This window comes from Epinephelus lanceolatus, chromosome 17, assembly GCF_041903045.1.
Source record: "Epinephelus lanceolatus isolate andai-2023 chromosome 17, ASM4190304v1, whole genome shotgun sequence".
Taxonomy (NCBI): Eukaryota; Metazoa; Chordata; class Actinopteri; order Perciformes; family Serranidae; genus Epinephelus; species Epinephelus lanceolatus.
In genome coordinates this window covers 10,877,446-10,903,302 of record NC_135750.1, presented here as the reverse complement: position 1 = coordinate 10,903,302, position 25,857 = coordinate 10,877,446, and the positions used below count along the sequence as shown (strand labels likewise).

The following is a 25,857-nucleotide window of genomic DNA, read 5'->3' as shown; positions in this document are numbered from 1 at the left end:
ATTTGGCTTCATAATCTTACAAGATGCGAACAAAGTTGGTGTTTGTTGAACCCATCCACCACCAATCCCGCCCACCATACTCAGGCTTTTGCCACCTTAATTTTCCTTCTTGGCAACTGGCCGCACAACATGCCGATGTAAAAGATGGCGTTTTTTTTTTTGTCAGTGTCTGATGCCGCAAGTCATTGCCTAAGTGCCAGATTTCGACGACTTTGGCATGAAACCCGGTTTGACCACACAGACTCAAGGAGTATGTAGTTGCTTTGTAATAGGCATGTCAAGATACCAGAAATTTAGTAGTCAATACCAATTCTAAGATACAAGAAAAAAAAAAAGCTAAATGTTTAGCGTTCAGCGTGTCACTATGCTGCTGGCGTTTGTAGAATAGTGTAAATATGTGGCCCTCTTATGGAAAAGAATTGAAAAAAATATGCTGGTCTGAGGAGAGAAATGCTTTTCTTTTTAACGAGTCGAGACAAAGCTTTCACTTGAGCTGCACTTGTCGCCATCTACCATGTCTTGTTGCTCTTCCCTGCTGATGTGCATTCTTCTTCTTCCTTTGGCATTTAGAACTAGAACAGTGGTTCTCAACTGGTGGGTCGTGATCCAAACTTTGGTCACTGGTCCATTCTGAATAGACTGCGAGTGACTTGCAAACGTATCAAATATAAAAATAAAACACTTTATTTTGAAGTATGGTAAATTTCCAGCACAGAGCTTTTATTCTGAAGTGCCATTTCCTGCAGAAGAATGAGCAACTACCAGACAGCTATTTAACAGACGGTGCTTCTCAAAGTTGAGGAAGGATCCTTACATGGCTGACTACGTCATCATCACATCCTGACGAAGGACTGCTCCAGTGTCAAAGATCCTTCGAATTCTGCCGAGGACCGTATCCTACCTGCAGAAAATTGTCAACGATGCATGTGTATCCTCAGCCAGCATGAGGTACCCACAATTCTTTGTTGCACAATTTGCTGGAATTGAAGGCGGGGCCTTTTGAATGACGGACACCTCGGCACTAGCTAGCCTGTTCCAATGTGTGTTCACCGAATACTGGGCGGGAGTCTTGCCTAGCCACTGTAGGACCCAACTTGAAAGGACCCGTCCTACCAAGGAAGTATCCTTGACTTTGAGAAGCGCTGAGAGACAGCAGACTAGCTTGAAAACATGCCAAACACCAAGTATGACTCTGACACAACACTTATGGGCATATACACAGCCACCAGGTCAGGAAGAATTGAATCCCTGGTGCGTACAGTACCTATGGTACTGGAGAAAAATGAGTACTGTCACGTTTGTAGAACACTGGCATTAATTTGGTTCAGAAGTATTGTTTCCTGTGACATCCCTACTCTGCAATTAGCCACATTGATAGCATTAATATTGGACTTTAATTAGATGGTTTGTTGACACAACTGTAGTTAATTTTTTCAAGTAAGAGATATCGTAGCTGTCGGAAATTCCCTATATCACCAAAGGAAATCTGAAATTATAACTACGAGGCTGATGTGAACAGTCTTCCCCACTTAATTGCTTGTAATTATTGTTTTGACAAAATGATCACAGCATGCACAAAGTTCTGTAACTTTAGAATTACTGTGGTTTGTATAACTAGACAACACATCGCCTTGAAAGACACCAAAAAGCTAATAACAGGGGTTTCGCAAACACAGGAGGCTTAAAAACCAGACCAGTTTTAAAATTGAAACCTTGTTGCCTATAAAGAGAAATGTAACTGTAACAGAATAGAAAAATGTGGCACACAATATTACTAATTATTGATTATCTTTCCAGCACAGACAGACATGTTCGCTCTATCACTCTCACTAGTGCATTCATTTGATTTGACGAACACTTTCTTCAGAGTACATGAATACATGGTTCCTTCTCTGTGTGTATTTTTTGTCTGTGTAGCTGAAGTGTGTCTGAACCCCGTTTGCCTCTGTGTGTGTGTTTTACTGTGAGTGCTCTGCTGTGGAGTGTGTGTGTACAGAGCAGGCAGGCAGACAAACACAAGCCCAGCGGGTACTATTTTATTCATGGTGGGTAATCCCTGCTCTGCACCTCCTTAATCTGCTGCCATGGAGTGTTTGCCCAGAGTTCAGCCCCACTCCACCTCCTCTTACCAGCTCACAATTTCTCTAACTCTCACTTTGACTCTCAGTCCAATTCTGACTTCTCCCCTCCCATGTGACAGAGATCTGATGGTTTCTAATCAGCACAGCTACAGATTTTCAGATTGTTGACAGGTTGTACACAGTAAAAAATGACCAGCTGCTTGAACATTAAAGTCAGGATGCCACTCTTGCTGTCCAGTGGTCAGCCTTCCTAGCGGGGGAAACTTTCTATACTACACTGTTTTGTCTTGCTAACAACAGTCACTTCTGGGTAGACAACTGGCAACTGATTTTAGTTGCGGAGATATAAGAAATTGTTTATTTCTGTTGTCAATTTCAGGCCTTTCTTTTCACATTTAGAGATATATAGTTAAATACAGTGGTCCGACATGTTTTTGGTGTGCTTATCTGTCTACTGTGTTGCTTTTCTAGCATCCAATAAACCAAATTTAGCAGTACAGAAGTTAAGCAATGTACTGCTGTGGACGGGGGCTCCAACTAAACGTGTTTTAGCCATCTAAAAAAATCATTATCAGTTTAAGTGTATGCGACATTTAGCTTTAGCTTGGTTTGAACCCAGGGTGGGGGAGCCCCTCTGTGCAGAGTTTGCATGTTCTCCCCGTGTCAGCGTGGGTTTTCTCTGGGTGCTCCAGCTTCCTCCCACAGTCCAAAGACATGCAGGTTAATTGGTGACTCTAAATTGTCCATAGGTGTGAATGTGAGTGTGAATGGTTGTCTGTCTCTATGTGTCAGCCCTGTGATAGTCTGGTGACCTGTCCAGGGTGAACCCCGCCTCTCACCCATTGTTAACTGGGACAGGCTCCATCCCCCTGCGACACCCAACAGGATAAGTGGTTATGGAAAATAAATGAATGAATGAATATATTTGGAATATTTTCTCCTCTTTACCGAACAAAGTAATCAATCGAAGCAGTGGTAGATCAGCGTCTCCCATGTTCTGTAAAGTAAAATTACTGCTTTTGTCAATGGAGTCTGGTTGAGGCAATTGAGGCAGAGTTTGCTCAGCGTCATCTGATTTTATGCGTGTGAAGTGGGGGTTTTCTTTTTATTGTAAACATACAATGTGATTTGGTCTATAGGAGAAGTTTTACACAGTAATTAACTACAATGCTGAGTTACATATACTTTACTTTACTACTGTTTTATGGTACTTTATACATGTACTTTTAGTCCACTACATTTTGGAGGCAAGTATTATACCTTTTTAATCTACTACATTTATTTGACAGCTTTAGTTAGTTACTGTCATTAAGGTCTAGTATGGAGATAGATCTGCAGTTCGTAGTTTGAGTGCAAATGTTGCGAAACTACTACTGCTGGTTTGTCCTTGGGGGGGTGAGACTGTTATTATTAGATGTTGATCTTTTAAATAGTTTCCCTCATTTATCGAATAAATTGTTTAGTCTGTAAAATGTCACAAAATATTACAAAAATAAAATAAAATAAAGGCTGCCAATCCTCAAATTTGAGAAGCGTGAGCCAGCAAATGCCATTGCAAAATATGAATCAGTTGTTTTGTCTTCCTTTTTAAATATTTTTTTTGTTGATCGACGGATCAGTTATTAAACTAATTACTGCAGCACTTGCTGTTAGTCAGCATTGGCATGAATGAACACAAGTCAAAAGTATAAAAAGAAAGACAAACAGCCAACGTGATGCCTGAATTCAGTCAAAACTGGAAGGAACAAACGTTTTGCTGAAATGTGTTCAAAATAAGCACGAAGTCAAGGAACAAAAACAGATGTGATGTCTTCAGTTAATCTGCACACACTTCTTTTCAACATCAGTGTCGGTTTGTGTTACTATTGGATGTGGCGTCCACGCTAGAATACATCTGAACAGTGATCCAAAACTATCAGATGTGGAGAGCACCTTAAGAAAAGAGCACTGAGGCTTGAGGCCAGCGCTGTTGGCTTTTATTTTGCCTCTTTCTCTCAACCGCACTTTTTCCTTTCTCTCATCTCTCTAGGCACCAGTCTTCGGTTATTATCCTTACACACACACATGCACACACATACTGGGGACCTCGGTGGCCCTTCTCAGCTGGTACAGAGCCCCATATGCTCCAACTCCTGTTGTTATTGTTGTTGTTTGGCTACCCGGCTCATTTGACGTGTGGACCCATGACAGTGTCCAGGACCCCTTCCAAGTCCTGCCTGGTGCCCCTTAGAGAGAGTGTGTGTGTGTGGTATTTATGTGTGTGTATCAGTGAGCCTGTTTGTCTGTAACAGTACAATGATATGATGTGCTGTCTACTTCATGTTGATGTATTTGTGTGTGAATGTGTCTGTCTGTGTTTAAACAGTTGTAAAAGCGTATTTCAGGGGCAAGTTTTACCATCACTACTTACTGTCGTTATTTGTGCGATCATGAATACATGTGTGAGGTTGAACTTCTGTATCTTTCTGAGGACCTTGTGTTTGACCTTCAGAGCGAGGACATGTTTGGAAAGTGAACATATTTTGGTTCTCACCTCTTCAAAGGGTTGTTTGAGGGTTACGACTTGGTTTTAGGGTTAAAGTTGGAATTAGGTTTAGGTTAAGGTTCGGGTTAGGGCTGGGGAATGAAATATGTCAGTGGGGGTGCTCACATCTGTGTGTTATGTGAGAAATCAACTCTTATAAAAAGTATTCACACAGCCAAATTTGGACGGGATGCCACCCACGCTGCCACCACTTACTCTCTCTGTCTCTCTCTCTCACACACACACGTATGCACATCCTCTACACAGGCACATCCTCTACATCAATGCAAAGTGTTTGAAATAATATGTATTTTCCCTTTTTTGTCAGGTACCAGCGATACTTTAACGTTCACATTAATATTTTCCCAAACAGTCATGCATTTTGATTGACGTTTTGGCACCATTTGCTACTTACAAAAACTGTGACAAAATGTATGTAAAACTTGAATATTGTACTACACAAATAATGTGATAGTAAAGGTATGCAAATATCTTACCTTTGTTTCAGTCTGTTTAAGTTCCCCAGGAAATATCCAGATCATTTTCTTCATGGAGCTACATGGGAATTAGTACAAAGAGACATAAATAGGCTAAAGGGTGTCACCAAAATATGACCCAAGAAATAATTAGTGCTACTGTTTGGAATTCTCCTGCATGTAAACACAGGAAGGGTGGGTCTGTACTGTGTTTCATGTGAGTTTTGGCCATCTGTCCACTGAGCACGCCTCCCACATTGCCTCTCCACATTCTGATGAGCTACAAGGACACATTATCTCCACTTAGCCCTTCGCCACTTGGCAACTGCAAGAACCATAACAACCAGTCTTTATAAAAACCCACTCTGAGCCACAGCTCTTATTGCCTTTGGAACATGAGGCAACACACTCAGGGCTTTCCAGACCTTCCTCCTTTCTGGTTGTGCCGAGCTGCGCCCTCCTCTTCTAAAAGTCTTTGGTTTTCATCGCTGTAGAAATGTATTCAGGGAGACATTTATCAGCGAGCTGCCTGCCACCGGAGACCGCATTGGCGGCCATTTTACGGGCCAGGTCAGGGAAAACAGGAAAGGGGAACTGCACTGTAAGAGAATGACATTTACATGTATATTTACATTTATTCACAGCTGTTGTCGAATGGAAGCAACCCCAAGGGACTGAGCGGGAAGACTAGAAAGGTCAGAGCCTGATGCATGCATATAAGCTTTATTAGCTTAGCTTTGGTGTTAGCTTCATCTACACTCAGACAGGATCTCGCTTCTAGTTCTGGAGAGGGAAGAATGTTTCTGTGGCTCTTGCTTCTTTAAGCATAATCTTTCTCAAGCTGCTAAATTAGATGAAATAATGAAATAAATTTATTTACATAACTTAGACAGATATAGACCCTGTTAGGACCGACGTCACAATGACGTCAGTTTGTTGGCTGGAGGCAAAACACAACATGCCACCACAGGGCTGTAGGCTACATAGGAGTCTTTAAATGTCGTCTTGTTGTGTTATTGGGAGCCAGAATAGAAGGAGTCATGGCTCAAAACTTAAATTTTATCACATACAAGCCGCCACTGCCCATTAACAAACCAAAGACAACTATGGTTTAATTTGATAAGACGAAAGGACTGGACGGAGGCGGTCATCAAAATGCTCACATGTGCAGCGCACACTTCCTATCAGGTTAGGGAAAAAGGGATGAATAACGTTATGTGTATTAAGGGTTATCATGTCCACCTCATCAGAAACTGGGGAGGGATTAAGAGGAATATTGGACTTCTTTGTAATGCTAACTTTTTAGCACATTAGCTAACGTTAGCTTCGATAGCAAAACAAACTGTTGGACACTTTTCAAGTGTCATACTCCTTTGTAAGATTGGCATCATAATCAACCATATAACTTCCTGTGACATCATCCATCCACTGAGTGAGAGCATACGGGTCGGCCAGTCTGGTCCTGTTGGTCAGTGTTTACTTTTTTAAGTAACAGTCGTGGTCCCGGAGAGTAGGTGACCTGACATGGTGCGTTCGTAATGTCTGTGAACCGTTTTGCCTCCAGCTAAGCCCCACCGACCAAAAACGTCATTCTGTTTACTAACAGTAATAGGGTCTATTAGTCCAAGTGTAAAATGCCATTATTTGAGAGCCATGCTTTTCCAGGTAACCAAAATGACTTCGGCCCAACATCAGCCAAACTTGGCACACCATAAGAAATAAGTTGGACCCTGTCCGGTAGCATGACTTGGCTGAGAATGATGAATGATAGCCCAGACTCAGGCAAAAGGGATTGGCTGAATTCCGGCTGCCGACACTACCATCATCAGGCCATTGTCAAAAATGACCTAGCCCAGCATCGGCCCTAACTCACCACGCTGGAGGAAATAAGTTGGGTTGCATCTGGTTGCCTGACTCGGCTGAGAGAATCAGGCCACATAAACTGGGTAGTGAACTGCTCAATACTTTTCTGAATTTGGGTAGACTTCATACAGCAAACAAACAATAAAAAGTATTTCTGGTACAAGTCAGGCGCCAGAAATAAGACAAGGCATTTCAACTTGTTTTGAGAAATATTATTACAATCAAGAGGCAGAACATCTGGAGCAGCCATTTTTATTGACTTATAGACTTAAACTTTCAATTTCAAGATCCCTAGCAGTTGTTTATCTTATATTCAACATGTTATTAAAAACTGAATATAAATATAGTATATGAAGAAAGATATGGCACAGATGGAGAGATTTGTTTTACTTTTGTGCTGTCTGTTATTTGTGTAGGTGTCAGTTTCTCTAATTTTGCTGCTTCTCTCCTCATATTTAATTACAGCAGCAACCTCTAAAAAAAACTAAAAAACTAAAGTGACATTCATGGTCTTTTCTCAATATGCGAGCGATAAAAACTGACTGCTGAGCGAAAAGAATGCAAAAATGCCTGCTGTGTTTAAGTCTGAGATGTGATGCTCATTTCCCTCATTTAATGTGTTAGATTACACAATTACTTCTTTCCTATAAAGAACTGCAGCTGTGATAGTTGCCTGTTAATTACATTAGCTAACACATTTTTTCAACATTTAAATAATTCTCCCAAATAATATATCTTATCTCCAGAGATGCACATGGCAATGATTCAATTACAGAGTAGAGATGAGGAATTTAAAAAAAAGAAAAAAGAAAGAGCGCTCGATATTACAGATGGCAAACTCTTGCTTCACCTTTTATAGTCGAAATCTCTTCACCCCAGTTTCTATTTATTTCCTTTTCCTATTGAGTGTCTCCGGTCACTGGAGGCTGAAGATACAGTTTTATTCGGTCTAATCCTGAGCTGTTAATGTCGATGTGCCTGCACACCGCTTCCAACAACAGACACTGTCAATATCTGTGCAGAAAAACTCCTGACACAATGATAAATGACACCTTCCTATTCATAAACACACACACACATATCCATGCACATAAATACTGTTCACACATCGGCTTTTACACCCACACACATATGCATATAAAACACACCTCCGCCAGGTCCCCTTCAAAATTATGTTGGCCGAGTGCAGGCGCTGGCCTTAGAAACCACAGCCTCCACTCCCCCCGCCTCCAAACTCCCCTTCATGTCCCTCTCAGGAGCCAAAATGGCGTCCATAAATCAAGGAGCTAGATGTAATCTGCAGTGTCCAGAATGCAAGGGGCGAGGCTGCGGAGCATAATGCGACTGGTTCTCCATTGTCATTCAGACGCAGGCAGCAGCACCGAGAGCCTTGCCTGCACCTGATAAGGGTCCGCTCAGAGTGAGCCATAAATCACAGACAGTGCCAACGGTTACTCCACTGATTTCACACACTGAAGGAGAGATGGCGAGTGTGAGAGGTGCAGAGAGGGGAGGATTAAAGCACAAAGAGTATGGAGACAGCGGTTTAGAATATGAGCGGTAGATGGCTGCAGATGAGGATGAAAATGTGAGCGTAAAGGAGAAAGAGAACACTTTGGAGAGGAGAAGAGAATGAGAGACGGTGTGGGAAGGAGGGAGTGCGAGGGAAGAGAGAGAGAAGGAGGGAGGGAAGGAGGCAGAGAGGGGATGATAGATCTGCAATTTACTCCCCTATCTCATCTGGCAAGAAGTTTCTCCACACAAAAGGCCTGACCTTCACGAAATAAACACCTCGCTCTCCCAGAGAGCTGTGCTGAGGTCTGTGCTGCATGTCAATTTCATCACTGGGTCTCAGGACAGAAATAAAAGGAATACACAGAGTTTGGGGAAAATAAACTCTTTCACCCAAAATAGTCCATAAAAAATAACAATCTATAGTTTTAGTGAGTTGCCTCATTCTTCTTACAAAACCATTTTTTGCCGAATATTTTGGTTGGATATATTTCAGGATATTTCAAATCAGTTGGTCGATGTTGTCACACTGACAATATGACGAAGGTTCCCCCCCGACCACAAATCAACAAGTCCTCCGAATTAAATGACAACTGACATCCATACAGCAAGACCACATAATTTGTTATTGCCCTCTGAAACAATTACAAGTCACTGTCACAAATATGAAAGTGTTTTCTGATCTAACACTGATTATGGTTGTTCGGGAATGATCACAGTCACACTAAAAGAAACTAATGTTGAAAGCTGGGAGGAAACAAATGTCCCAAATTGTATTTGTTAAATAAAGTGCCTGTGGCCTGCACCAGGTTTTTCCTTTCCAACTGCTCATGGGGGAGCTTGACCAACATGTGGGGGTGCTAACAAAACAGACTATTTTCATGACTTTAGAGTTAATTTATGAGGGAATTCTTGATTTTTTCAATAAAAGCAGCGATAGGACACAATACATTTGATTTAAATGTCGTTTTTGGGGGGATTTGTCAAAAAATTATTTACAAAATAACTGTAAGCGTGATACAAGTGACTACAAGGCAATGACAAAAAAACAATTAATAACAATACAATACATCCTAAATGCAACAGCAACATAATGCAGTGTGTCCTAACAGCAAGCAAGCATCTGACCATCTCAGCATCACATCATGTAACATCAGGTACTTCCTCTTACACACTGAATTAGTTAAATATGCACTTCTGTTGCATCATGTAAACCAACTATGTAGCTATCGACTACCACTTACAAGATAAGTCAGTAGCCTACTTGCTATCTTCCTACCTTTGTACTTTTTGTACAGAAAACACACATTTTGTATTGTGATATTTACTGGAAATGACACACAATATAGCCATCAGCAAGCAGACTGTTAGAAGTGATGGTTATTTTTCAGAAACTTTCAGCATTGTAGCTATTTTCCTCCAGCCAGCTGCCACCTTATTAAGTGAAATATGGAGGTAAGATATGGATTACTGTTCATTTCAACTTCACAAATTACACTTTCAAAGCGAGCAGCTGGAATAAATAAAAACAAAATGTCTGACAAAAGTTCAGCTGAAAACGCTGCACAGTGCTATGTCGCTCGGGCCAGTTAGGACAAATAGAAAACTGCGATCAAACTTATATTGCTACTGATGCCCACACGTACATCATAGGGTACACATGCAGCAGTAGCATGCAGCCAGAAATCAAACTGACAACAGAATGGCTAGTTATTAACTTTTACATATTTCTTTCTTGAGAAAATGAAATAATAAAATGCTTGCGGGGGCTTAACTGGGACACCGCAGATTTGTGACGAGGCTAGAGCACCCCCCAGCCCGATATAGTGACTTTCAGTGCCTGAAAGTGCCAAATTCTTTAGTAAGCCAGATGCTGAGTAGTTTTGCACCTTTGGTTTTCTTTTGACTTGGAAACTGAGCTGACTGATGAAATAGCTGCACTCTCTCTCCAGAAAACTGGAGTTTCAGAAAACTGCCACAAACCTTCACAAATTCTGTGTGGGGGGGGGAATGTCCAATTGTTAAACTGATTATATGTTTAACACATTTATATTCTTTACCTTGAACAAAGTAAAATAAGTAAGTAAAACTATTATAAAGTAGGTTGATGATTCACTTTCCACTGAATAGATGTGGTCTGTTAAAGTGCTTCATGAGAGCCCTACTGAATTCTTCACAGTGAACATCCTGAAGGCTGCAGGAGCAAACATAGAATCCACCTTTCACGAACAATCATAAAATCTACTTCCCAAGCTGAAATCCTGAGACCGAGTCAGAGAAATTCATTCAGCTGAGAGCGATCTTCCCTCCAAGAGATTTGGTTCTTTGTGTCTCATCCTAATCACTCTACCCCCATCGCTTCACCTCGAGTGGCAGCTCTCACTCTCACCACTGCCTCTATTCAATCATCCCCTTATTCCTTATTCATATGCTAAACCCCTATAGCAGAGCCCCTTTGGCCAAGCGCACTGTGAGATAGATGTTAACATGTGTAATCCCCCATTAACGCGTACGAGACAACGTATCCTCCGCGGACGCCCACTCTCCCCCTGGGATTAGCCCTCTGAAAGTGGAGGGGCTGATGGGTAATGGTTCAGAGAAGCTCCTCTCAGTTTCAAAAGGCATCCTCCCTCCCGTCTCCTTCCCCTCCACCCCTGGAGTTTGAGTGGAGATCACTGAGGGTAAGTGTGTTTGCCTGAAGGATTTAACTGATTGTGAGTGTCGGTATTTATAAGACATCTATTCATTTCAATCCCGAGCCCTTCAGGAGCTGTTCTGATTTGTTCTGTACCAACAAAAACAGCCAAAGAAATGCTCCAGTTTAAAGAAAGCTGTAAATTTAGCAGATATCTTTGCAGGTAGCAAATGTGAGTGTCATGCTGGTAAAGCTACACAGAGTCTGTGAAACATCTGTATTACGTTTGCAGTTTTGCAAGAGTTTACGATCCTGTAGACTGTATCTTCACGGGATTAATATGGTTACTGATTAATAACAGTGGACAGTGTTGAGATGATCAGATTTCAAAATTACTTCCCCACTATTTAGTCTATTTTCGAAGCGATGTTGCAATACTTTTATTTCTCGATCCAAGGAAGACAATAACACAAGATTACAATAGAACAATATTTTGGATTCTGATACCAGAGGTAATATAAATAATGTAGACAAGAGAAGGTAGCATTCAGTAGAGCATACTCAGGTCGATGGCAAAAGAGAGGTGCTCCTCCGTGTTTTCATGGCGCAACGGCTGTGCCCTGAGATAAAAACCTTTGGAACGCATTAGCAAACACCGTATGTCAAGTGACCAGGACCAACCAATTACAGCCGATAGATATTTTTCCCTTTATCTGTTAATATCAGTCAGTGATAAATATGAAGAAGAAGTTGTTCATGTTCGTGCAGAGCTGCCAGAGCTTTACATCTGCCCCACGGACGACAGGCCTACACACAAACAGCACCTGGAAGAAGATCAGCACTGCACTCAGGATATAAGGATAGGGTGCTGGTTATGGTTGCTCAGCGTCCTCGAAACGCAACCTGCCGCCACGCTCTTGAAAGCTGGCACAGAAAAGACACAGGAGAAGCACCCAGCGCCCGACCATGCATTTTCCCGGCGGTAAAAGACGCGTCATGCATACGGCCCCTAAGTGGGCTAAATAACATAAACTGTTTAATTAAAAAAAATAATTTATTTTATTAGAAAACACTAATTAGATGTTCCTAATAAACTGATATGCAAATCAACAAAGAATCCAATGTGGCCGCTGCTAGTACCATGAATTGTGTGGCACTCGCAACCATTATCTGCCCCGTCTCAAGGCCTCATTCACAAAAGATATTGTGCCAATAATACTACAGTGCAAACATCCCCACAAAGTTTTGCAGCTGAGTGCAATTTGCCCTTTTTTGCATCTAACTGCAATGATCCATGTGGCAAAGTATAAATGTTACCTTTGTGCCAGTAATACAGTAGGCAGAACAACGGCAGAGAGAAAAACAAAAAACTTGAATTTTCAGACTGTGAGCTGCAGGTCCTGACCGACAAGATGCAAGAGCACACCTGGCATGAGGATGTCGGATGAAAGTAGTCAATTTTGCACCAAATATATGAATATTACCTGATTTAAACATGTGCAAATAGCACAGGAGCACCAAAATGCTATTTTCTTGGCAGCATAGTTAGGGGTGCATTTTACCTTCTGTAGTGGCTCTGAGAATTACACGGTTTCTTTTTGTCTCATTTGTGCTGTTTAGCAGCCGCAAAAGCCACACAATCCTTTGGTGAATTCACCCCTGAGTGTACTTTTACAAGTGTCCCTTAAGGCAACACACATCAACAGCGTGTGACATGCACCAAAAGAACCGTGCCCAATTGTTTCCTATAAAAGCCTGCACATTGCCAGTATCATGACATGGGTTACTGTCTCAAGAAGATACGATACACACCACTGTCCTATTTCCCAGCATCAACATTGTACGTAACTATTTCTACCCAAAACTGAGTTAACATCCCATCGCAGACAGGCAGTTAATGTGCTTAAGCTTTCCCAAACCATAACCAAGTGTTTCTGTTGCCTGACCCTAACCATGCCTTAATCATATAAGTTAATTTGCCATAGCCACTGTCTTTCCCTTGGCCATTTAAGGTGTGCTGATGGATTCACGTTGTCAACTCGTGAGTAACATTACAAGTTAACGTTCCACCTTAAAAGTCGCCGGCAGTCGGCCCAGTGAATTATTTTTCTTAGACTCCAGCTGCTGTGAGAGGCAGCAAAACATCCTTTATTTTTATAGTTACAGTTTACTACTAAAACTCTCCACAGTATGAACAGTGGTTACATGAGCCTCAAAACCAGACACAACTCAGCCCTGAGCAGAATGACCGTCCTCTACTGACCAATCAGACTGCAGTGTTCACAGCTCCACCTTTTAGTACCAGATTTGTGTGCTAAGTACCCCAACAGAGGGGGGACCAAACATGGGGACGTTGAGGAACTGTTTCATTGGTACCATCCACAACTTGTCACAGAGGAAACAGAAAACAATAGCGTACTGAGCTGAACTCTATTGTAGCATACTGCACGGTGGAAATGGGGCTATAATAAACTACACTCTGCTGAAGTGAAATAAATAAATAAATAACTTGATTTACCTGATTGTTATCTGCATTAGGAGAGCAAACTTTAATCATCTAATGCACAGCAATAATACTAAATTACAATACCCACACTGGCATCACTGGCAACACAAAACATTCATAATGTGTTGGGGATGTTGTTACTGCACATGACTTCACCAAAGAAGTGGTGTCCAAAAACTTGTTAATTGCAGTTGCCCTTTCATTGCACGCCAAGTTCTTCACACATGAAAGACTGCACATCATCTACACTCAGGAGGAGTTCAGCTCAAACGGCGGTTACATCATGTCTGCGGAGTGAGACGCTGTTTTAGGTTGGCCTGTCTGTGAATGGGACCTGCGAGTACACACCTCATTGGGTTTCACATTATGTACCCTAATCCGGCCAGAGACTATCAAAGGAAACATTAGATGGAAGACCTTGAAAACTTTTGCGACACTGTAGTGCACTGCTCCTCTTGGACGCGTTTCAAAGTGCGGCCCTGTCTCTGAGAGGGAGGTGCTGATTTTCTGGCTGCTGGGTCACTTTCTGTGAGAGGAAATGCACCTAGAAAATTTCCCATGCTGGAGAAAATGCGTGATTTACGTAAATTCCTTTAGATATTTGATCTTTTTCAATGACCCAAAAAACTGGAAAGACTTTCAGACTGAATGTGGAACAGAGTAAAAAATGATACTGAAGAAAAGACGAGCCTTAGTTAATGATGACAATATTAATTTAACATTGGAAAGAAGTGTTGGTTTGGATTAGTGTAGTTAAGGAATTATCCATTAAAATAATACTCAAAAGGTTTTTAAGAAGTGGCAGAAAAGTGTTTGAAGCCCCAGAGATTTTGTGGTGGAACCGCCCCTAAATGCTCCCAAATCCATTCAAAATGACATCAACAAAAATATGAAAGTCTGAGGGTGTTACTCCCTCAAACTGCCAAATTCCTCTCCCCCCTCCTTTTATCCTTCCCTTACTCTCTGTGGAAATGTGAAATTAGCTGAAACATGAGGACAATTACAAGAAGGCCTAGCATAAAGACTGGGGGACTGGGAAAATAAACTGATCACAGACCCCTGAACAAATCTGGTTTACTTTACAAAGCCTCCTCTGAACTCCTGCCAACGTTTCCCCCCGTCTAGATAATTCCTCCCTGAGCAGTTTCATGTTTACACCTTGAAAATCGCTGGATGATCAAGAGGAAAGAGACACCGACGCATTCCCTTCCTTTGTTCTGCCAGAAGACGCTCGGCTGAGCATCACACCTCAAAAGTAACATTAGAAATATCTAATTGCGTAAAAATATGCAGGTCATCCTTTTGAAGTTTTTTTCTCTCTTTGTGGTTTCTGGGCTCCCTCCCATTTACAGTAAATCTGTGGGAAAAAACACCCAGTAAGCTGTCTTCTTTGGTGTCTCTTATTTAAGACTGGGTCCAGGTCTTTTCTCTTTTTTTCAGCAGCTAAGACCATTGAGGCGTTTTATAGCTTTTCTCATTACTGCATTTTCCAAACAGTGTGCGAGGGGCAGTGGTGCATGGTTGAATTATTCAGGGGTACTGGGGATAACGGCGCAGGGGCTGATGTGTTATACTGCACTGCTGTAAGGGGTCCTGCGAGGGACATCAGAGGACTGCCATGTCAGAATGTAAACCGGCTTTTATAACACACTGAGAGATGGAAAAGAAACAATAAAGAGCTGCAGATGAAAGCTTTATTTAGTGAAACAGAAGCTAGAGAAAGCAACTCGGTCTCAGTAAAGACCCGATCTGTGCCTTGTGGCAGATTTTACAAAGCAATACATTGAAATATTTTGCCTAACTGAGCTTTTCATAACACAGATGAAATAAAGTAGCACATAAATATGGGTTTTATACGAGTTTTGATGCAGGTGAAGGTTTTTATAAGAGATCAATGAATGTTTAAAGGCCAATAGCATACTGTAATTTTTAAAGTTTTTGGGTGGCCACCTGTCCTTTGGTGTAGCACCAGCACTATACCAGAATACCCATGTGTGCACAAAGACAAATATCTGTATCAGTAAGTATATTCATGCTCCAAAAAGGACAAACCTTTCCATTTGAAACACTACATGAGCTTTCCTGTTCCATCCTCAAGCCAAAATGTCCCCTTTGCTTACAATATATCTCATAAAATAAAATTACATTATACTTCCAAAGCGGATTTATACCTCTGCATCGTATCAACGCCATACTTATGACATAGGTTCTGCATAAACATGCACACTGTAACCTACATTGTAGCCTGACCTGCACCTCCACAGAAATGTAACTTCACACCACAATGTAGACCTCCTGTTTATTTACTTTAATTAACTTTCATTTGACAGATAAGAAACAATAAAATGTGACGACAATAAAGCCCCGCAAAATTTTAAGTTTTGTGTTTGATTTATCCTGGCTTCATGTGAGTAGAGGAAAGTCAGCTAGCTGCTTGGCTAATTTATGCAAAGGGAAATGCCAGGGGTTAATGCTAATAATGTTAGCATGTTGTTTATGTTAGGAAAGCATGTCTAGCAAAAGAGGTGTTTGGTCTGCACACCTTGAGAATTATAAATGGAGCCAAACTGTGTTACCTTTGTTAGATGCTGCTGTTGTTACAGGCTTCATATGAGTAGAGGAAAACTCTGCTAACTGCTAGGCTAAATTATTCAGTGTAAAATGTCATAGGCTTATGCTAATAACATTAGCATGTTGTATTCATGGGGAAAACACGTCAAAAGACAAGCGTTTTGTCTGTAAATCTTGAGTTATACTGGAGCCAGAGTTTATACTTGTGCTTCATATTGCCACTGTTTAGCAATGTTTATGTTTATGTGTGTTTTATGTGTGTTTTAGAATTAATTAAACGTTACTGCACTTCACAGAAACTTAGCACAGCGGTACAGAACCCCGACCCCAACTAGTGTTTTCGAGGTGTAATTGCAGAGCGACACACACACACCACCGCACACACATGCTCACAACAGCGAAGACCACTTGCGTAGGCTACATCGTAGACTCTGCGCAACATGCACAAATCAAAGTCAGTCTTAAGGCAGCCCTGACACCTATGAATTACGTTCATATGCAAAAATAAAAACTTATATATACATTTATAATGCCTGGATCCAAATGAGCTATTTCTTTCTGAACATCAAAATCTATAAATTCCCAAATTATAGCTGCAGAAAATGCAAAAGACAGAAACAGAATCCCTCACGGCTCTGTCCCTTGTTTAGTTATGTAATACCCAAAAAGGAGAAAAAAATGGCACATTAGGAATTGTTCATTATCATAATTTTGCTGTCTTTCAAGCAAACTTTTGTGAGGTCACACTGTTGTTTTTGGCTCGTCTCACAACCTTGGTAATGGAACATGTATAGCCTGCAGACACATGGTGCTTTGAGGTGTGTGAATCGGGGTGGCAGCATATGGCTCCGGCGCATGGCAGTCGCGCACAAAACCTACAGCATGTGCCATATGTGAGTGTATTTTGCATGCTCAGTGTATACAGCCTCGGAGCTTAATGGCAATAACAATTACACATACCTCCTCTGATCTCGTATCACAGAAGACTTGGTTTCACTCCAGCATGATTCAATCAGCTGCAGCGTGTCTGCCGTCTCTGAAAAGATAAATTACGCCATTATGCTCTGAACTGGAGCACTGTGCGCTTAGAAAACAGTAAAGCTACGTTGGACTTTAAAGGAAACGTCACTAATTACCCACTTTTTGTTTAGGATAATATTGTTAAGTCATTTATCACTGCAAAGGGTGCCACCGCAGCTGAAGAATTATGAATAGCTGGGTTTTTCGGGCTCATGTATGCAGGATATTTAGGCCTCTGTTAAATCCCTTAAACTGTGAGATGTGCACCATCTGCAAAATTCAGCTACACTGACAAAATGCTGCAATAAGAAATCTAATCCACCATATAATATTATTGTATGTATTGAGTGTTTTAACCTATATTTACTTTCAAGATAGTAACATTTTACAGGCAGCTGTTCAGTCTTTTAAACTAGGGTACAGTATCAGTTTCAGATGTTATTTTGACATGGCTGTATGGGATTTTGTAATGACGATTACAAACTATTACAACGTAACAGTGCAGCCCCGCTGAACTCATGCATTTTCAAATCACTTTAAATTAGTGTTAAACCTGTATTGCAACATTTTACTTCACCTCAGTGCCTGTGGAAATCTCCCCTGACCAGGACTATTTTTTTTTCACACCCCTACTCATTTCATTTTGATGCTAGCGTGTGATGGAGGCACAGCATGACAGCGCTCACATTTCCAATAAGGTTGGCACAATGTGGCTCTGGACTATTAATAACCAACAATGCCATGGCCACAGTGGTGGCATCTGTCTTCTCGGGCCTCCCCCTTTTCCTCCACCTCTCCCCACCCCCACCACCGCCTGTCTCATCCTCCTCACCTCTTCTCCTCCTCCTCTCCTCTCTCTCTTCCTCCTTCTTCATCTTGCTCAGATGGACTGCGCAGTCCTGCAGTACGACACACAGCTTGGTGAAAGGCAGTTGAACTGTTGCCAGCAGCCACATGCTGCTCTGGCTATTTCCATCTCTGAAGAGTAAATGAAGAGAAAATGCAGAATATGCGTTAACTTCCTTCGAAATCAGGGCAGCTGGGAGTCTTAGAAGTTCTTTAAAATCTCAGGAACAGGGCCAAAATGTCACCTTTTGTCACAAATAAATATTAATATCAGCTAAATATATTAATTTCTCTGCTCCAAATGTGAGACTTTATGTTTTGCATCACTCTAGGTCATGTCACCATTGCCATTACTGATCTCTTTAATGCAAAAAAATAGCTTTTACGGTTAAAGTGATTCATAAAATCATGTTATATCAGCTTAGAGAGGAGCAAAATGGACATTCATTTATGTGTTAATGTTGCCGATTATAACTGTAATGTGAATCTGGAATACATCGGCTTTCACAGTAAACAAATATTCCTTTACAAAGGCCATCAACACCAGTGTTTTATGTCCGAGCCAGCACTTCATGCTAATGCTATCTTAGGACTCAGTTTGCATTTATTATGAGAAACATTTTGGACAACTGTCCGGCTGCTCATGGCCCTCGCGTTTCATTAGTTTCACTTGCGCTTTAATTGATCTTTATTTCCCTTGATTATGATCATAATTAAACACCAGAAAGCTGTTCGAGCTACCAGCCATCTGCCAGGTTGGATGATGGGCACCATCAGTGTGGGTATATGGGTACAAGGCCACCACGGTGCACTCTGCCAAGACCCACGTCTGAAAATGCCCCCTCAAATGTGTTGTTATAAGGTCAGCTGGATTTTTTCTCTTGATGGTTACAGCAGTGTTTTTGTGCACAGCGTTTGAATATGTTTATTTTATTGTGGCATACTTCACAAAAACATAACTGATGTACAAAGCATGTTTTTAAATGTAGAAAATAAGTGGTTGAAAGGTTCTCTCGCCCTTCACTATACTTAATAATAATCATTATTTTCACAGTTTATTGTCTTTAAATGTAATCTGTTTCATGTTCTTATGATGTGAGCCGACATCTTCACCAGAACTCCCTTCTTTATTCTCCTAAGTGCCCGCCTGCTTATCTGATTATGTTTAAAGGCCTTGCAACATGAAGTTAAGCATATTTATCTAAAATCCCCAAAGAAGACTTCATTACTGGGCGGAATTAGCGCCATCAACTCTTGACCTCTTTAATTGAATAAGTTGAGGTAGTCAGAGCCCAAGGTTAGGTGAGCCTAATTTCAAGAACGGGGCCACACTGCCAACATATGGCTTGGATAGAGTTGATTTGGTCGGCTTTACCTCCCCGACCTATCCTCTCTGATAACTTTGCTGGATGTCTCTGCAGTGTAGATGAACATGGAAGGGATCTGATAAGAGCATGTAACCTGCACTAAACAGGATGTAAAAACTGTACCGCCAATTTAAACTCCCAGCTTCAACCATCCAGATGGAAAAAAGGCTCAGTCGTGGATCAAAGGTATCAATAGTCATCCAGTCAAAAGGCCATATTCTCTTGATGAAAAAAGATGCCATTAAAAACATCTACTTTACATTTTGATTTTCTTCGGATTATGTCCTCGCATTAGATTTATACTCATTCCGATTTTTATTGTCCGGGCTCCACACAGCTCAAATCGAGTTATGAACTTAATCAATCTGTGCTCTCCTGCATTGACTGTTTTATGATTGGCCGAGGTCGCCAGGTTTTATTGACCCGATAACCTTAGATGAAAATGGCTGTGCGTATTTGACTAGGAGCGGGAGAAATGGGCAGGGCAGAAATATAGAGCCGCACGAATCCGTCTCCTCTCGGTAGCGCCTACTAGTTAAACGCATCATAAATGAGAGCTGACGTGAACTAATTTCTTCCGGTGCGTTCTCTGATCCCTTCACTATTGCTGGCTGACGGTGAAGAGCAGTCCATAAAGACAGTCATATAGGATAGCTGGTGTGTAAATCTGGGCTGGGGTGAGGAGGCAGCCCCTGTGTGAAGAGTGATGGATGAGGTGGGAATCTTGCCCTTTTCTCTCTCTCTTACTCCCGATCTCTGCGGCCTATTCCATCTCCTTCCACGGGGATGAGGAGAGACATGACTGCATTCCTGACCTCCATAAGGAAACAAGGCGCTGTTGCTACAGCTGCATGCTGAGCAGGCCCTCACCCTTTGGGAGCAGGCACGACTCTGCAACAGGTTTGGGGAGTTTCTGTCTCGGTCAACAGATCATTGAGCAGACGCTTCATTTGGTGAATTGTAGAGGTGAAGTGGTGGAGGGTAGGAAAGATTTCAACATCTGAAAGAGACAACAAATTAGTAAATGGAGAGAAATAAATTAATAGAGTTTGGATCTAGTCACCTTAACAGACAGATAAGCACTGTAGACTTTAAATTTCTTAAATAACTAAAAAGACATCAGTCGTATTTAATCAGAGTTAAACAAATTCCACTTTGTCCTGGTCCAGTCAGAAAAATAAAACAGCTCTGAAGTGTAGCGTGCGGTTCTTTTGAAAGGAGAGAAGCTTGAATCCTAATTCCCTTCACACTACATTATAACATGTACCACATATACATGCTGACATGCTTTATTCTGTGATATTTTGCACAACATAGTGCAAAACGGAGGTAATAGTCATGACGAAATTTGAATCATAATCAGGCTCTAAATCTTTCTCCTTTGTTGCATAACTCCAAACACACCATATTTCATTTGCTGTATTCACAACAATTCTCTAACTTAAGCCGTATTGTATAAAGAGAGAAAAAAAAATACAAGCATTTGGCATAAAAAAGGACATTGAAGGCTGTCTGGTGTTTCAGGGGATGTTCTTGTTTCGATAGGGTTGGGAAACCAGTGGTGAACTTATGCTGCATTTAATTAAGAAGTCCAAATATTGAAGTCATCTAAATTTTCAGGCTGTTCTCAAGCACTGTTTGTATGTACACCTTTGAAAAGTAATGCAGCAGAATTCATCTGTAACCTACATAATCAGGGAGGCTGCAATCGCAAGACCAATGTGCTGATGGGAGTAAAGACTGTAGTATAAAGAGCAAAAGTCTGCATAGGGAGATGGATGGTTCAAACAAACACAGGACTTTCTCCCAGGACACAGGTGCTCATGACCCGCGTAAAAACCAAGTGAGCTATGAGTGACGTGAAGGTACACTGCACCATGTTTCTTTTCTAAACCTAACCTTACGTGACTCTCCTGAATCTCACCTATGTAACTTTACACTAAGTACGTTACGTGATGATGCCCAACCATGTTTCTTTTCCTACACCTAACCCATGTAACTTTACTTTCCTGAACCTAATCTACGTAGCTTTATGTCAAGTAGGTCATGTGACAATGCCCAACCATGTTTCTTTTCCTACACTTAACCTACATGACTTTAGGACGTTCTTGTTGGGACAAGGTTGGGAAACCAGTGGTGACGGAACCAATGCGCTGACAGGAGTAACGAAGGAAGTGGTATAACGAGTGAAAGTCTGCATAAAGAGGTGAATGGTTCAAGCAAACACAGGACTTTCCTCCAGGAGATCAGTGTTCCTCTTCCATGTAAACCCAAGTGAGCTTTGAGTTATTTGATGTACGCTGCACCATGTTTCTTTTCCTAAACCTAACCCATGTAACTTCTTTGCACATCGACTGCCCGCTCTAACAACTGACCTACTGGGAGCCCTCTTTTAAAATTAATTTATTTTTTCCTCTCTTTTTCTGCATGTTTTGGTTTGTGCTTGTTCTAAGTCCGCATACATTTTCTTGTAGGGCTGCAATTAATAGTAATGATGGTGATAGTACTTACGATCACAATAATAATTGTTATACAATATCTGCCTTACTTAACTACGCTACCAGTATTTGCAGCTCCAGTACTACGGTCCCTCCTGGTCAAGGTTTAGGGGGTTGGGGTAGAGGGGATCAGGGGGGCAGAGAAATGTCAGATCTTTTCTTGTATGATACCACATTTTTGACTGTACACTGCCTTTCCTGCCTATAATATAAACAGCAAATAATTAAGCACAAAAAAAGTACGTAATGTGACGATGCCCAAACATGTTTCTTTTACTACATCTAACCCACGTAACTTTCTAATCTACATAACTTTGTCTAGTAGGTATTTTCCTACACTTAACCTACATAATCTAACCTTAACTACGTAACTTAACATTAAGTATGTAATGGGATGACTCCATTTGTGGGCCGCAGTTTTGTAGTATGTGATACAAACCGGATACATTGACCACATCATAATTGCCATGTGCGTATCGTAGAAAGAGAGTATTAAAAAACACACTGGCATTGAAAACATGGATGTTGATTGTCCTTTGAGGTTCCTGGGAAAGGTTTTTTTTAATAGGGCTGGGAAAACATTGGTGAATAATGGAGTCATCCAAATGTGTTTTAAAAGCCTGCTTCTCTGTCCATTCTATCCAATCAAACAATAGACCACTGGTTTACACTTGCAATACTAATCCCTAACTGTTCAATGCCATGCCCCAAAAGCCAGTTTCAACAGGAATTACATCACATTAAAGAAGGTAAGATATAATGTCATAAGACCTTTAAGTAATACAGATCAAGGTGGAATATTTAGATGTGGCACTGTCATGAGCCACCATGCTGTATGAGGACAGTGAACCCATCGTACAGTATTATGCCGCGCTGCTGCCACCGCTGTGGCCCCTTCAGCATTAACACATATGGCTTTCCTTAGATCATTACTTCCATTAAGTCATTAAGCCTCGGCCTAAGCGAGGCCTGTTAGTTAGTCACATTAAAGAGTTAACACTTTCCGTCTCCACAACCCGATGGGCTTGACACGTCTGCCGTGGCAACTGACACATCGCTCCATCCACATAATTAGGAAAATTGCTTTTAACAGGTCCACCGTTTAGTAATGGTCTCATTTCTTCCATCTCGCTCTGACGAGAGCAAACTGCAAGAAGATGTCCCCATTAACTCTTTGCACCGAGGCTAAACCCCTCCTGTGTCCACTCAACATGGTCTGATCTGTCACCGCCCCCCCACACCCCCCCAACACACACACATACACTTCTTTCTAATGGTCTTAATGAGCCAACCCATGGTCTGTTCCCCTTGCAGATCTTTAACATATTTTTGGAGACCTTTGATCGAACAGCTATCATTTTAGACTTTTTTGGGGGAGTTAATGCTGTATGTGCGGAGGGGAGAGGGCAATTTGGGAAGAATGAAGGATGGTGAGACGATTCGGCGGAAAATAACACGCCAAGCTTTCATCTTGTCCCCCACCCCCCCTGCAAAAGGCACCCAGTCCTCCATCCCTTCATCTCACCCCCCATCCCTTCACCACCACCACCACACTAACCCCCCCCCCCCCCCCCCCCCACTTCTCTGACCAAATTAAATTGAAACCAGATGGAGCAGGGCCTGGACTGTGCGTTGTGTCAGATTGTCATGGCGCATTAACCATGATTTCACATTGAGACGGTCTGCCTGGCCAGAAAAAAAAAGCGACGAGAGACAGACAGAAGGAGGGAGAGAGAAAGATAGAGGGATAGAGATGGAGAGAATATGAGTTTAAAAGATAGAGAGAGGGAAGAGAGGAGAGAGGTTTTCAGAGAGAGAGGGGACTGATGAATATGGTCCTGCTGCCAACAGATCAATCCCACTGATCGCACAGCTGGCACAGGCTGATGATATGAACACCATATGACATGGAGACAGGCCTGCAACAGGGAGGCCCAGGATGGTGCCATACCTTTACAGATAGGATTTAACATAAATCTGAATCCAAATCCAATAATCATTTCATTAACATCTGCATATCGCTCTGAAAGTAAATCCCCATTGGACTAAAGTTTTCCCTTTTCTTTACTTGCTCACCTTTGGCTGAGATTGGCTTCGACATTTAGCTGTGTCACGGTTGTCAGGACACGTGGTCTCCATTGCTTGGGTCAAAACAGCAGCAGACTTTAAACCAAGATCAAATTTACAGTGTAACAGTTTATACGAATGCTGAAAGTTAAGTCAGGAAAACTGAAGGCAATCCAGGCTTATGAAGGTTTTGCAGTAATACGAAATGCAAATTTTACAAAATATTGGGAAAAACATGTGACTGTAAAACTTCAATTAGTAGCCCAGGCTATTATTTGCTTGAATCACTGAACTCAGCAGGCCTATATTTGAGACAGGTGTCTATACAGCTGTTATACATCCAAAGAACTTCCATAAAATGAACTGTGTGGCAACCAGACCAGGTGTCTAACTGAGACAGGCCTTTATTGGTCAAAATGTGTAGCGACACAGGGCTAGTAAAAGAGACTAGGCGTTTCATTTTTTACGGTAAATGATAAATAATTTAACTTTAGCTATCTGCTCACCTTACAGTAGACTATATGTTTGTGTAAAGTGCATTATAGAAATTAATCCTTGTTGACTGAAATGTCATCGAGAAGTCATTCAACATGTACATCCTTGATCTCTGTGTCAAATTTTGCATTCTGGTGCTGTCCAGTTGAAACCATGTATCTCAAAAATCTCAAATGTCAAGTTTGAAAGCTGAAAAATTTGGAGATACATAAAATTTTACTGATAATTTCATTGGAGGTAAAGATTAAAAAGCGAATAGTCAAAGAGGCTGAAATACTTTAAAGCCCCTTTACTACTGAACGAAATGTTTTTAATGGCATAGGTGCGGGAAGATGGCTGTGGGTGGTAGGTGGACCAACACAGTCTAAATAGTTGGCTGTTTTACTGTAGCTCATGGGCTATCCGAACATTTGTTTTAAATTTTAAACAGCATGGGATAAGGTGCCTGTCAGAAAATATATTTAAAACGATGTTTAAAATGTGCAAAAATGAATTAAATTCCTCTGATGTCATGTGACAACGTCATCACGTCAAAGTAAGCTAAACTTGGGGAGAGATTTACAGTAGCAGGAGCTGATCAATAGTGCGGACAGAGAAGACCAGAAAATTGCCAGGCCAGTTTTGGAGCTGTGTTTTCAATCAATAAAATATCTCGGACGCAAGTGACTTCTTGTAGGTGAGAGACTTCCAGGACATATAGTGACATATACACATATACTGAGATGTGTACGCGTTTATGGCAGTAAAAATATGTTCCCACACACCTTTAATGGGAAAGGTTTTAATCGGCATTCCTTTATCGTCTCCGGCTCCAATCGACAGTGATGGAGATATGACACTCAGGTGGATGCGCTAATTTTTCCTCCTGTTCTTGCATCAAGTTCAATTTTTTTAACCGTGTGCCTACAAAAAATAATGCATTACCCTGAATAGTGAATTACCCTCAGATCTGGCACATTCATGATGCCAAATGTGACACACATAAAAGCATACAGGCGTACTGAGTCAAGAAGTATCATTGAAATATTCTACATACATATATTCAGAAAATTCCACAGACCTCCATCCTTCATCCTTCATCCTTCATCCTCTGCCCCAACTTGAAACTTTAATTTTCTTCCAACTTTCCTCAACTATTACATGAGCGTAATACTCTCAACCATAGTGAAACATTCATCTTCAATTCGCCACCCAAGGATCAACGGTCCACTTAACCTCTCGAGGGATGGAATTACAAGTTTGACTTCAACCAGCCATATCATCTCATTGCAGGTGTCATTACCCCAGCTTATAATTGACAGAAGCATTAACATGTCATTAACACATAAGCCTAGACTTATATTTGAACCTTTTAATGAGGCCATCATTCAACATTAATAGATTAGTTATCATGGGT

At 41.4% G+C, this 25,857-nt stretch overlaps 1 long non-coding RNA gene across 1 annotated transcript in view; it reads right to left on the bottom strand.

Annotated features, from left to right (window-relative positions):
- The window catches only part of LOC144458448 (uncharacterized), a 39,556-nt gene extending 22,355 nt beyond the window's left edge, over nucleotides 1-17,201 (bottom strand). The window contains exons 1-2 of the long non-coding RNA XR_013487938.1: nucleotides 17,129-17,201; nucleotides 5,103-5,160 (exon numbers count right to left, since the gene is read on the bottom strand). This is a non-coding gene — a long non-coding RNA (uncharacterized LOC144458448). The remainder of the gene's footprint in view (nucleotides 1-5,102; nucleotides 5,161-17,128) is intronic.
- Between the last annotated feature and the right edge of the window lie 8,656 nt (nucleotides 17,202-25,857).